The sequence below is a fragment of the Puntigrus tetrazona genome, chromosome 18, assembly GCF_018831695.1.
Source record: "Puntigrus tetrazona isolate hp1 chromosome 18, ASM1883169v1, whole genome shotgun sequence".
NCBI classification, from domain to species: Eukaryota; Metazoa; Chordata; class Actinopteri; order Cypriniformes; family Cyprinidae; genus Puntigrus; species Puntigrus tetrazona.
This window is the reverse complement of record NC_056716.1, coordinates 7,282,453-7,296,828: the sequence shown is the minus strand read 5'-3', so window position 1 is coordinate 7,296,828 and position 14,376 is coordinate 7,282,453. Positions and strand designations below refer to the sequence as shown.

Here is a 14,376-nt window from a genome sequence, read left to right as displayed (position 1 = left end):
GAAAAATACCCAACCGAAGATGAGCGCCAGAGAGCAATTTCGGAATTGCAACGACAAGCTGAAGAGAGAAAACTATCTTTCAAAAAATGGATCAGCTCTCCACAGTCAACTACAGCTGCTAGTTTTTTGGCAGCTCAGGAGATCGTAAAGAGGGGTAAGCCATTCACAGACAGAGAATACATAAAAGAAACATTTATTCAAATATCAGAGCATCTATTCTCCGATTTTAAAAACCAAAAGGAAATTGTTCCGAAAATTAAAGACATGCCTCTCTCTGCAAAGACCGTTAAGGACAGGGCCATTAAAATTGCAGCAAATATCAGTAGTAAGCAAATTGATGACATTAATTCAGCTCAAGCATTTTCAATTGCCTGTGATGAGTCAAGTGATGTAAACGACGTTGAGCAGATAGCACTGTTATGCAGGTACGCCGATGCTGATGGGCCGCGGGAAGAACTGATTGAACTCATACCGCTTAAGGGCCAAACTCGGGGGCAGGACATTTGTGATGCTGTTGTGAGTTGTCTAAAAGATAAAGGGATAAACACCACTCACTTAGTGTCGGTATCTACTGACGGGGCGCCAAGTATGAGAGGAGCACAGAAGGGCTTTGTGAATTTACTTCAAAAGTCACTGGGCCGAGATCTGATGACGTTTCACTGCATTATCCACCAAGAAGCACTTTGCGCACAATCATTTCCCCCTGAATGTGTGGAAGTAATGAACGTCTCACGTTACGAATGTAACCATGGTTCCTCTAGGGAACGAGATGCTGCGTCACAAACGCTTTGGGAACGCCTTCGGCGTGAGCCGTTCTGAACCACATGTGAAATCTGTCCATGGAGGAGCGACGTCATGGACGAGAGATGACGCCGCCGACCAGGAAGTATAAAGTCACGCTCTGCGATGCGGCACCAGCCTCAGAGTGAAGTAAGCGCCGCGGGGGTGCGGGAAGTATGGCATCGGACGCAGTGTCTCGTTCCCTAGAGGAACCATGGTTACATTCATAACCTGGAGACGTTCCTCTTCAGGAACTCGAGCTGCGCCACAAACGCTTGGGGAACGAAGATGCCCACGCCGCCATAATTCCAAGGCCCTGCCTGAAACTGGGTCCTCAGACCACCCATCAGGAAAGGACAGAGGAGCCAAGAGCAGCCCTCATGTCTAAGTTGTAGAACCGGGCAAAAGTGGAGGGCGTGGACCACCCCGCAGCGTTGCAGATGTCCCCGAGGGGGACACCGCTAAGATAGGCCTTAGAGGCCGCCATACCCCTGGTAGAGTACGCTCTGACCCCGAGAGGGCATGGGAGTGCAGAGGCCTCATAGGCCAGATGGATAGCCTCAACTATCCACCTGCTAACAGTCCGCTTAGCAGCAGCGCCACCCCTATTCGTCGGACCAAAACAAATAAGTAATTGGTCCGACCTCCGCAGAGACGCAGTCCTGCGCACATAAGTGTCCAGTGCTCGCAGTTGGACTTCCGCTGGTCTGGATCCTGGAAGGGGGGAGGACAGAAGGCCTGCAGTATGATCGGCTGCGGTGTAACAGAGGGCACTTTAGGTGTATAACCCACTCGTGGGTATAAAAAAGCCTTGGACATGCCTGGGGCAAAGTCCAGGTAAGTAGGGGCCACTGAGAGGGCCTGCAGATCTCCCACCCTCCGAAGAGAGGTGATGGCGAGGAGAAATGCTGTCTTATAAGATAAGACAGGTAAGGGAACCTCTTCGAGGGGCTCGAAGGGTGCCTTACACAGAGCCTCTAACACCACAACCAAATCCCAGGGGGGAATTCTGGTCCGCACTGGAGGTCTCAGCCTCAGCACACCGTGGAGGAATCGTGTAACTAATGGGTGTCTGCCCACTGAGTGGCCACCACTGGGGTCATGATATGCAGATATAGCTGACACGTGAGACCTTTAGGTGGAGTGGGATAACCCGGTGGAGAATCTCGCCTGAAGGAACTCCAGCACTGAACCTACTGGGCAGTTAACTGGGTTTAAGTGGCGGTCTCCACACCAGGAAGTGAACATTTCCCACCTCCTGGCATACACGCTCCTCGTAGAGGGAGCTCTGGATTGGAGGATGGTCTCAACAACCTCAGCTGAAAGACCAGAGGCTATGAGTTGTGCCCCGTCAGGGGCCACACCCACAGCTTCAATAACTCCGGGCGAGGGTGAATTATTGTCCCCGCCTGAGAGAGTAGATCCGGCCTCAGGGGATCTCTCCACGGATGACCGTCTACTAGGCCGATGAGGTCCGCAAACCATACTCGGCCCGGCCAGAACGGGGCTACCAGCAGTAGTCTGACTCCGTCCTGGCGCACTCTCGCCAGAACTCCTGGGAGCAGGGCAATCGGGGGAAATGCGTACAGGCGACGCCCGGCCACGCTCAGACATGGCATCCAGTCCCAGGAGCTGGATGAACTAGAGAAGAACCAGAGGGGACATTGTGCATTCCCTCGAGAAGCAAAGAGGTCCACCTCTGCCTGGTAAAATCTCGACCAGATCTGCTTCACCACGTCGGGGAAGCATCCATTCCCGGCCTCAACCCCTGTCTCGACAGGGTGTCGGCTCCCGTATTGAGATGCCCAGGGATGTAGGTCGCTCTCAGCGAGCAGATTTTGTCCTGGGACCACACAAGGATCATGTGCGCCAGCTTGTTCAAAGGGGCGCAACGCAGTCCTCCCTGGTGGTTGATGTAAGAGACCACCGCTGTGTTGTCGGTGTGCACCAACACATGGTGACCTCTCAGGTCTGGGAGAAAGTGCTTCAAAGCACGAAATACCGCTAACATCTCTAGCAGATTGATATGCCACCCCTGGTGGTGATCGCTCCACAGACCGTGGGCGGGCGCCTGTTCAACACTGCGCCCAACCGGTTAGGGATGCATCCGTCGCAAGGGAGGTATGCGGCGACAGAGCTCCCAACCTTGGGCCCTGATTCAGGAACCAAGGCTTCCTCCACAAGTCTAAGGCCCGAACTGCACGGGCGTGACACTTTGATTTTGCGGAGTGGGTTTCTCTCGGGGAGAACCCCTTGGTCCTGAGCCACCACTGTAGGGGGTCTCATGTACAGCAGGCCAAAGGGTATCACGTTGGACGCAGCTGCCATGAGGCCCAGCAGTCTCTGATACTGCTTGACAGTGAATGACTGGCCTTCCCTGACTCTCTCGACTGACATGAGGATTGACTGCACACGGGCAGGAGACAAACGTGCCCACATTGTGGTCGAATCCCACACCACGCCTAGGTATGTGGTCCTCTGGCGGGACGCAATACACTCTTCTTGGCGTTCAGTCTCAAACCCAGCTCCCCATGTGAGACAGAACAACATCTCGATGTTGAACTGCCATCTGCTCTGATTGAGCTAATATCAACCAATCGTCGATATAATTGAGTATGGAGTCTCAGTGGAGCCAGAGCTGCATCCATACACTTCGTAAATGTGCGGGATGAGAGTGCTAGGCCGAACGGAAGTACTCGATATTGGTATGCTACGCCCCCGAAAGCAAACCTCAGAAACTTCCTGTGTTGAGGAAGGATGGATATATGGAAGTATGCGTCTTTCAGATCTATGTTGACAAACCAGTCTCGGATCTGATTTGAGTCGCCACATGCTTGATGGTAAGCATTTTGAACTTCAGTCTGTTGACTGAGCGGTTCAAGACCCTCAGATCTATGATAGGGACGCAACCCCGTCCTTCTTCGAACAATGAAGTAGCGGCTGTAAAATCCAGATTCCACAGCATGAGGAGGGACCACCTCGATGGCCTCCTTCCTGAGCAGGGATTCTACTTCCTGTTCCATCACCAGAGCCTGCTGGGGGCCGACTACTGTCGGTGTGACTCCCCTGAATGTCGGTGGTGGAGAACCGAACTGAATTCGATAGCCTTTCTCTATCGTCAGTATGACCCATTGAGATACATTTGGCAGAAGTTTCCACGCTGCTAAATAATCTACTAAGGAATCAGCCTCTCGAGGCTGACCTCTGGTGTGTGAGATACAGGTAACTCGGTGGCCTGAAGCGGTTGACCAGCAGGCAGACACCGGGCTAGCTGTAAATGGGACCCCCGCAGGGGTGGCACGTTCCCTGGCAGTGACGCATCCTCGGGTGAATCCGGCTGGGGAAACGTGCTGGAAGCCTCTGCGCTCTGGCACGAGTGCAGAGATAGCAGAGTTACTCCCTGAGGGCCCTGAGAAGGAACGGGTGCCGTCTGACCAGGCATAACCTGATCCTCCCCAGGAGGGGCAGCCCTCAGAAGCCCTGAACCACTCATATCAGGGCTTTTTGGCCGTGGACTTCCTGTCCAAAAAGGCCCTCAGGTCTTTGGGCCCGGAAGTCCCTGCTGTTTTTTAGGGGGGGAACGAGAGGCGACGCTCTGTTTTTGCACTCGCCTGTACGAGGAGCTGGCTTGGTGGGGGCATCTCTCGGTCCCGATGCCCCCTGAGACCGACGTGGGAGGAAACTCTCTTGACGCCGCCGCCGCCTGTTTACGGGCCTCCTGGTACCTACTCGACGACCTCATTAACGGAGTCGCGAAACAGGCCAGAAGGCTGCAGGGGCGTCAATAGGCAGACCCTGTCCCTCTTTCATATCGGACAGGGTCAGCCAGAGATACCTCTCCGCGGCCACAAGGGATGACATAGACCGCCCTACAGCACGGGCGGTCTCTCAGTGACGCGAGGCAGAGGTCAGCCGTCCGGCGCAGTTCTGCGATGTCATCGGACCTGACCCCTCTCCTCATCGATCTCTTTCAGCAGGTCGGCTTGGTATGCCTGCAACACCGCCATAGTGTGCATGCAAGACCCAGCCAATCCTGCTGCTGCGTACCCTTTAGCCATCAAAGCCGACGTTGTTCTCAGCGGCTCGATGGTAAGGTTGGAGCCTTCTTCAAAGATGATGCCGCACCGGGGACAGATAGGTAGCAAGAGACTGTTCTACCCGGGCATCGCTTAGCCGCCTCGCGACTCCGCCACATTGCCATAATAACTAGCAGCGGTGGGGAGAGAAAACACGAAGGAGTACGGCCTTCCCCAGGGACCTCGACACCTCACTGTGGAGGTCTGGGAAGAACAGAAGGCTCCGTCTTAGAGGTGGCTGCTTGCTCCCAGAAATCTTTCATCTAATTTAGATTTCTGAGGCTCAGCGTATCGCTCGGCGCGGCCAATCGATGTTCAGTTGGCTACCGCGACACGAGTTACCACCTCTAAGAGCTCCTCATACTGCGCGGCGTGTGCAATGGCGCGTCGTCCACCACCTCAACATCAACCTCTCGGAGGAAGAGTGAGCGCAGTGGACGTCTCCCCGTGCCAAGAAGCTGGAGTTCGGGCCGGACACACGGGATTGAGCGCGCCGATCTGGCGGATTCCGATGGAGAAAGGGACGAGCCCGTCTCCATCTCCTCCGCCAGATCGATTGCGATCCCCAGACGCGGCGCCGCTCCGCCGGCGGAAGCGGGTCCCGCACCCCTGGGAACGCTGGTGAAGGCTCCTCCTTGAAGAGCCCTCCGGGAGCGGAGTGTTCGCAGCGGCAGCTGCAAACAATGCGGGCAATCAGTCCCCTCGAGGGCTGACGCGCGTGCTCCGCTCCCAGGCACGCCACGTACAAGCTGTGTGTATCCCCGCCCGTGATGTAGCGAGCAGATCACCAGCGTGCTTGCTTTTGCTTTTTCTTTTTACTCCTTGACTATCAGACATGCTTATCATTTATCTAGACAGACAACAATAAATCACAGACAGAATCACAAAGAGCGCTTACTGAACGACAGAAGCTGGTGCCGGCATCGCAGAGCGTGACTTTATACTTCCTGGTCGGCGACGTCATCTCGTCCATGACGTCGCTCCCCTCCATTGGACAGATTTCACACATGGTTCAGAACGGCTCATGCCGAAGGCGTTCCCAAAGCGTTTGTGACGCAGCTCGAGTTCCTGAAGAGGAACCTTGTTATCAAGATAGTGAACAAAATAATTGCGAATGGGTTAAGCCACCGACAGTTTTGTTCGTTGTTAGAAGAAGTCGAAAACACGTATTCAGATCTCCTGCTGTACAACAGAGTACGTTGGCTGTCCAGGGGGGAGGTGCTGAAACGCTTCGCTGCCTGTCTGGAGCACATAAAAACCTTCTTGGGATTAAAGGCCTCGGCTATCCTGAACTGGAAGACCCATCTTGGCTGGACAAGTTTTACTTCATGGTTGACATGACAAGTTACTTGAACATGCTGAATAAAAATTTCCAAGGAAAGGGAAGCACGGCACTGCACATGCTGGAGGAGATTTTGGCATTTGAGCGCAAGATGACAGTGTTCGCCAGAGATGTACAAAATGGCACGCTCTCTCACTTCCCCTTCCTAAGAGAGTTCAAAGAAGCAAACAATCACATAAATTGTGATTATTTCCACCGTGCCATTACAGCAATGCAAGCTGCATTTGGAGAAAGATTCAGTGAGTTCAGAAAGGAGAAACAGACTCTCTCTTTCCCTGTCGCACCGCTGAACAGCGAGTAAGTAAGCCTGATCTAGAAATTGAACTGGCCGATATTGCGGATAAAGTTTTGTGGGTTAACAAGTTCAAATCCCTGTCAGCAGATCTTGAAGAAGTCGCCCGTCAGAGGGCTACTCTCGCTAAAGAGCACAAATGGAGTGATATGGAAAAACTACGCCAACCCGACAAACTTATTTTTGCAACATGGAATGCCATTTCTGACACATATCAACATGAAAAGGTGTGCATTTGGAGTCCTATCCATCTTTGGCTCAACTTACTTATACGAGCAAGTTTTCTCAAGCATGAACATTATAAAGTCCAAATACCGCTCCCGCTTCACCAGCGAGACTCTACAGTCCTGCGTGAAGATGAAAGTCACATCTTACAGGGCCGACATAGGGAAGATCTGCAGGGAAATGCAGACACAGAAATCCCACTAAACAGGTAAGAACAACATAATTTAATAAGCTATTTTTTTTTAAGAAATACTCTACTATACTTTTTTTGTATTTTGAGGTGCGTCCATTGATCACTGGAGGACGGGAGAACGCATGGGTTACAACTATTAAACATATTATATATTAAAGTGGGCTTGTTTGTTGTATTCAGTGATTGCAACTGTTAAAATTTAAATAAAGATTTAAACTTTTATAAGGTTATATACTCTGTAATTTTTTTGCTGCTCCGGGGGGTTGGGGGGCGGACACAAAGTGGCTCTTTTGATAAAAAAGGTTGCCGACCCCTGCTCCAGAGTGTTGCGGCATAATCAATCAATCAATCAATCATTTTTATTTATATAGCGCTTTTAACAACACAGGTTGCATCAAAGCACTGTACAGTATAATGACAGGGATGTATAGTGACGAGAGTGACCAATTTCTTATTAAATGCAGAGACGGTCTCTGTAGTCAATTCAACGATAGTCACTAGAAGTTAAGTGTCCCCAACCAAGCAAGCCAGAGGCGACAGCGGCAAGGAAACAAAACCTCTGGGTGCTGATCCACCATCTAGTCTGGATACAAACTGTGAAAACAGATTGAGAAAGAAACAGGACTAATATTAGCGTAGATGCCATTCTTTTTACGATGTCACAAGTACATCGTATTGTAGGAGTAGTGTTCCCGGTTCCAGCAAATCTAAGTAATGCAGCCTAAAAATCCTTTAACGGATTTGAATAATAAAAGGTGTGTTGGTGTGTTATGTGTAGGCTAAGTTAAAAAGATGTGTCTTTAATCTAGATTTAAACTGGCAGAGTGTGTCTGCTTCCCGAACAGAGTTAGGAGATTGTTCCAGAGTTTAGGTGCTAGATAGGAAAAAGATCTGCCGCCCACTTGAGTTGATTTTGATATTCTAGGTATTATCAAATGGCCAGAGTTTTGAGAACGCAGCTGGACGTGCAGGACTATAATGTGATAAGAGCTCGCTCAAGTATTGAGGAGCTAAACCATTCAGGGCTTTATAGGTAATTAATAAGATTTTAAAATCTATTCGATGTTTGATAGGAGCCAGTGCAGTGTTGACAGAACCGGGGCTAATATGATCATACTTCCTAGTTCTAGTAAGGACTCTGGCTGCTGCGTTTTGGACTAGCTGAAGTTTGTTTATTAAGCGTGCAGAACAACCACCCAATAAAGCATTGCAATAATCTAACCTTGAGGTCATAAACGCATGAATTAATATTTCTGCATTAGAGGTTGAAAGCATAGGTCGTAATTTAGATATATTTTTAAGGTGGAAAAACGCAGTTTTACAGATGCTAGAAACATGATTTTCAAAGGAAAGATTGCGGTCAAACAGCACACCTAGGTTCCTAGCTGATGATGGAGAATTAACAGAGCAGCCATCAAGTGATAGGCTGTGTTCTAGATTATTATATATGGGGTTTTTAGGTCCAATTATTAGCACCTCTGTTTTTTCAGAATTTAACATTAAGAAGTTACTCATCATCCAGCTTTTATATCGACTATGCATTCTGTTAGATTCTCAATTTGGTGTGTATCACCAGGCTGCGCTGAAATATAGAGCTGAGTATCATCAGCATAGCAGTGAAAGCTAACACCATGACTCCTGATAATATCTCCCAGAGGTAACATGTAAAGGTTGAAAAGTAACGGTCCTAGCACTGAGCCTTGAGGAACTCCATATTTCACTTTTTGATCGATATGATACCTCCTCATTTAATGCCACAAACTGATAGCGGTCAGATAGATATGATGTAAACCATGCTAAGGCGCTCTCTCTAATGCCAACATAGTTTTCTAGTCTATCCAAGAGAATGTTGTGATCGATAGTATCGAATGCTGCGCTAAGATCTAATAGCACTAATAACTAGATAAAACCACGATCAGATGATAGAAGCAGGTCATTAGTAACTCTAATGAGAGCAGTCTCAGTACTATGGTACGGTCTAAAACCTGATTGGAAATCCTCACAGACACCATTTTTTCTAAAAAGGAATACAGTTGTGAGGATACTACCTTTCTAGTATCTTTGACAGAAAAGGAGATTAGAGATTGGTCTGTAATTTACTAAGTCTTTGGGATCAAGATGTGGTTTCTTAATGAGAGGTTTAACTACAGCCAGTTTAAAAGGTTTTGGGGAACATAACCTAATGACAATGATGAATTAATAATGTTCAAAAATAGGATCTATGACTTCTGGAAGCAGATCTTTTAATAGTTTAGATGGAATAGGGTCTAACATACATGTTGCTGGTTTAGATGATTTAACAAGTTTGTACAAGTCTTCTTCTCCTATAATAGAGAGTGTAATTTTTCCTTAGGGGATCTAAAGCTCATTATCTGATGTGAAACTATAGTTGACGGCTGCATAGTTACAATTTTATCTCTGATGGTATCAATCTTAGAAGTAAAGAAATTCATGAACTCATTGCAGCTATACTCTTGGGGCATATTAGCACCTGTTGATGCTTTATTTTTTGTTAATTTAGTCACTGTACTGAATAAATAACGGGGGTTGTGTTTGTTTTCTTCTAAAAGGGATGAAAAATAATCAGATCTTGCTATTTTTAATGCTTTTCTGTATGACAGCATACTCTCCCGCCAGGCAATACGAAATACTTCTAATTTGGTTTTTCTCCACCTGCGCTCCATTTTCCAGGCTGCTCTCTTTAGGGTGCGTGTGTTTTAATTATACCATGGAGTCAGATTGTTTTCTTTTATCTTTTTTAAGTGCAAAGGAGCAACTGTATCTAAAGTGCTAGAAAAAAGAGAGTGCACAGTTTCTGTTACATCATCAAGTTTTTGCATCGTATTGGATGAGCTAAGGAATTGAGATAAGTCAGGAAGGTTATTTAGAAAGCTTTCTTTTTGTGGTGGAAGTGATGGTTCTACCATACTTGTAATAAGGTGCAGAGTTTACAGGTTTAACTATACAGAGTTCACACAAGACTAGATAGTGATCTGAAATGTCATCACTTTGCTGCAGTACTTCAACCATGTTAACATCTATTCCATGTGACAGTATTAGATCTAGAGTATGATTTCTACAATGAGTAGGTCCAGAGACGTGTTGTCTAACCCCAATGGAGTTTAAAATGTCTAAGAAAGCTGATCCTAATGAGTCTTTTTCATTATCAACATGGATATTAAAATCGCCAACAATTAAGACTTTATCTGCGGCCAGTACTAACTCAGTTAGAAAATCAGCAAATTCTTTGATGAAATCTGTGCTGTGCCCTGGTGGCCTGTATACAGTAGCCAGTACAAACATGACAGAACATTTATCACTAGCACATGATTCTGTAGATAATGTTATATGCAGCACCAAAACTTCAAATGAGTTATACTTAAAGCCTGCCCTCTGAGAAGTACTAAGAATATTGTTATAAATTGTAGTAGCACCTCCCCCCTCTACCTTTTAAACGTGGCTCATTTTTATAGAAATAATTTTGGGGGTAGATTCATTTAGAGTAATATAATCATCTGGTTTTAGCCAGGTTTCTGTCAAACAAAGCAAATCTAGCTTCTGATCATTGATCAAATCATATACATAAAGTGCTTTTGTGGAAAGTGATCTAATATTTAGCGAGCCAAGTTTTATCATTTGCTTATTTGAATTATAGGTAGTTTTAATTTGTTGGACATTAATTAAATTATTGCTTTTGATTAGGTTTGGACATTCTCTGCATATTCTAATTCGGGGAACAGACACAGTCTCTATAGTGTGATATCTAGGTGAAAGAGTCTCTATGTGCTGAGAATTAACTGCCTTCTGTGACGTGGAGGCAGCTAGCAGACGGTCGGTTTAGCCGGTCTGTCTGCTTCCTGACCTGGGCACTAGTTGGTCATGTTGGAGCTATAAGACTATATGCCATATTTCTAGATAGAAGAGCGGCACCACCCCAAGAGGATGAAGACCATCTCTTTTCAACAGGTCAGGTCTGCCCCAGAAACTCATCCAATTGTCTATAAAGCCTATGTTGTTCTGGGCGGGCACCACTTAGACATCCAGCCATTGAGACCCAGCAATCTGCTGTGAATCTCATCACCCCGGTAAGCAGGAGGGACCAGAGCATATTACATTGTCCGACATTGTGCTTGCAAATTCACACACCTCTTTAATATTATTTTTAGTGATCTCCGACTGGCGAAGTCGAACATCATTAGCGCCGACGTGAATAACAATCTTACGAAATTTACGCTTAGCATTAGCCAGCACTTTTAAATTTGACAAGATGTCAGACGCTCTGGGCTCGGTAAGCATTGGACTATGGTGGCTGGTGTCTCTATTTTCAATGCCCGTACAATAGAATCGCCAATTACTAGAGCACTTTGATCAGGTTTCTCAGTGGGTGCGTCACTGAGTGGGGAGAACCTGTTTGATGTTCTGATCGGAACGAAGAGCGGTGTTTTGACCCGCGACTAGCCCGCCTCACGGTCACCCAACTTGCCCTGCTGCACGGGCTCTGGAAGCTGGAACCGAACAATGTACACGATTTACTGTACTAGTCGCATCCAAGCAGTATCTACAGCCCTCGCATTCTTACTGTCCTCAATTAAAGTTTGGACACGTGTCTCTAATTCTAAAACCTTCTGTCTGTCAGCCTAGCTATTTCTGCATTTATCACACGTGAATCCCTGATCGCTAATAGAGAAGGATAAACTATACATGTGACAGACGGTGCAAGTGGCGATGCAGGAGAAGCCATTTACTCACCGTGAAGGATTCACTTACCACTCTTGTTTTGATGTGCTTGTGAAAATGGAGTGAACGAGCGCGAGGAACAAATGAACAGGAGCGGGAAAAAAGCCCACAATGGCGCGAAACGCGGGTGGAGCGAAAGTGAATCGGCATCGAGTACTAACTCACCATGAGTTTTAGATTAAAGCGAACGAACTAACAGCAGTCTAATTAGTTAGATTAATTTAATAGTATCAACGATATGTACACAGTTGAATTATATTTGATCGTTAGAGAAGAGGTGATAAGGCATTTAGTCACTAGGTAGTGTTAACTGATGAGACTAAATTGTGAAGTAGCACTCTGGGTAGAGATAAATGTGACACTTCTTAAGTCTCAAAGGGGGGAATGTAGAAGATTTCTATTCAGTCAAAATATGGATTTATCATGTGTAATCAATGTGAAACTAGTCAGGTATATGTCAAGGGACTTCTCCGTTAAAATCATGCCTCGGTCACATGCTGGCATAAGGAGAAGCCTGAAGTGTGTGGACGTACATTTACTATGTGTTGGGGATGGGGAGCAGGTAAAAGGGCTTCTTTCTTGTCACGTTGTGGTGGTTTGACGCAAGGAGCACTCGAGAGGTAAAATAAACTTAAACAGATTTAATCTTCTCAATGGGCAAAATACATATAAACAGGCAGGGCCAAAACCACGTAAGGACATCGGCGATTGGACAAACTCAAGACAAACACACAGGACTTAAATATACAACGTAATAAACTAAACTAACAAGGAGCAGGTGAAGATAATTACACAATTAACACAAAGGGAAGGTAGGGCACAGAGAGCACATTGCATGAGACAAAAACAATAACATAGTCCAGAGATGTGACATTTCTTTAACATAACCCGTGGCTGGGCATCTTCTGTCCATTTTTGTAAACATAAGGGCAATTGTGGTAAAGGTATGGAACACGCCTTAAAAACTGTATAAAAGACACAGCCGAAAAACACTATGGAGGTCTCATCTGCAGAGAGATACTCTGCTTTATTCTGTTGGTAATAAAGTCTATCTTTTGGCATCAAAACCCTTCGACTGAGTCTGATTCTCCGCGAGAAAGAAAGGAACCACGACAAAACCCACGATGGTAAAAGAGCTGCAAAGATTCTTAGGGTTTGCCAATTTCAACTGCTGATTCATCTGCAACTACAGTACAGTCCCCCCTAACTTCGTTATTAAAAGGCAAGCCAGCCAAACTCAAATGGACAGAGGAGGCCAACCAAGCTTTTGCCAGTTTAAAGGAACAATTCACGTCTGCCCCTATTCTGAAACAACGCAATCCAGATTTACTGTTCGTAGAAGAAGTAGATGCATCTGACTGCAGAATCGAAGCTGTGCTTTCCCATAGGTGTGAATCCACAGGCAAACTGCACCCTTGTGTTATCCACAGCGGAATGAAACTATGGTGTAGGAAACAAAGAACTCTTATCGATTCTTCGACCATGTGTTATGCAGTGGGTCCATACATCATTCGCAGCTGGACACCCTGGAATCACTTGCATCATCCAATTAGCACAAAACTCTTTCTGGTGGCCCCCCATGTCAAGGGAAATCACAGCCTATGTGAAGTCCTGTCAAGTCTATGTGCAGTCCAAGACTCCCAAGGAATTACTCTTTGGTCTCCTTAAGCCTCTGCCCATTCCACAGCGACCTTGGTCCCACATATCTATAGACTTTATAGCAGACCTATCCCCATCTGTTCCCTTTTCTACAATGTTTTCCGGATCCCCGACTTAACTTCTTCAATAGAAGTAACTTTGTCACACAGCATCATACAGTCCTGATCTATATGCCTAGCATCTGCTTTAAAGCTCTCTAGAAAATGTTATATTGATGTCAGCTTCTTCTTTACTATACAACTTCTGATAGAATGCTGATATGTTTTAAAATTTTAGATCTCCCACACATCTTCATTTCTATTAAATTTTCATATAGAATTCAGTTCATTATGTCTTATTTCTAAATGGAAAAAAAATACCTGGAGTTTTTCTCCCCTTCTTCAAGCCATCTGCCTCTGGACTTCACAAATGCTCATTTGGCTTCATATTCATATATCTCATCTTGCTGTACCTGCAAATCAAATAGTCTAAGTTTGTCCTCCTGATTCATTACATTATTACTTGCCAAATCAACTCTCTCTTTTATTACTTCCTCTCTAGACCTTTTAACCTGTACTATTAGTTTTCCTCTTATAATGGCTTGTCTTATACTTCATATACTCCCAATTTGTCCCAAACTTATTTGACCTTCTTGCATTCTTCAAACAACTCAAAATAATATTTTTAACTTCTTTTTTAAATAAATTGTTTTCCAATATTGTCTTATTCAATTTCCAGTGTGTTTATGTGCTCATAGTATTTCCATTTAAGACAACAACTAAGTATATTGCACTGAATTGTACACGCTGATTTTTCTATGATAACCTGGCTTACTTGATTTTGTAGTACACTGGAAATAAGTCAAAAGTCTATTCTCGATTGTTTCCTTCTCTCACCAGAACTCTGTGTACATTCTTGTATAGTTGGGTTTTTAACCTGAACACAAATTATGTAATTCATCAAAATTATTTAAGCTGTTTCCATGAGGAGGAATACAGTCTAAATTACTGTCCCAAACAGAACTGTAATATCCAACAAAAATTATTTTAGCATCAGTGAAACTTTCCAAGATATTTCTAATTTTTTCTTCAAA

At 45.8% G+C, this 14,376-nt stretch overlaps 1 pseudogene; it reads right to left on the bottom strand.

Moving 5' to 3' along the window:
• Positions 1-417: 417 nt before the first annotated feature.
• Positions 418-3,803, bottom strand: LOC122362724 (annotated as a pseudogene).
• Between the last annotated feature and the right edge of the window lie 10,573 nt (positions 3,804-14,376).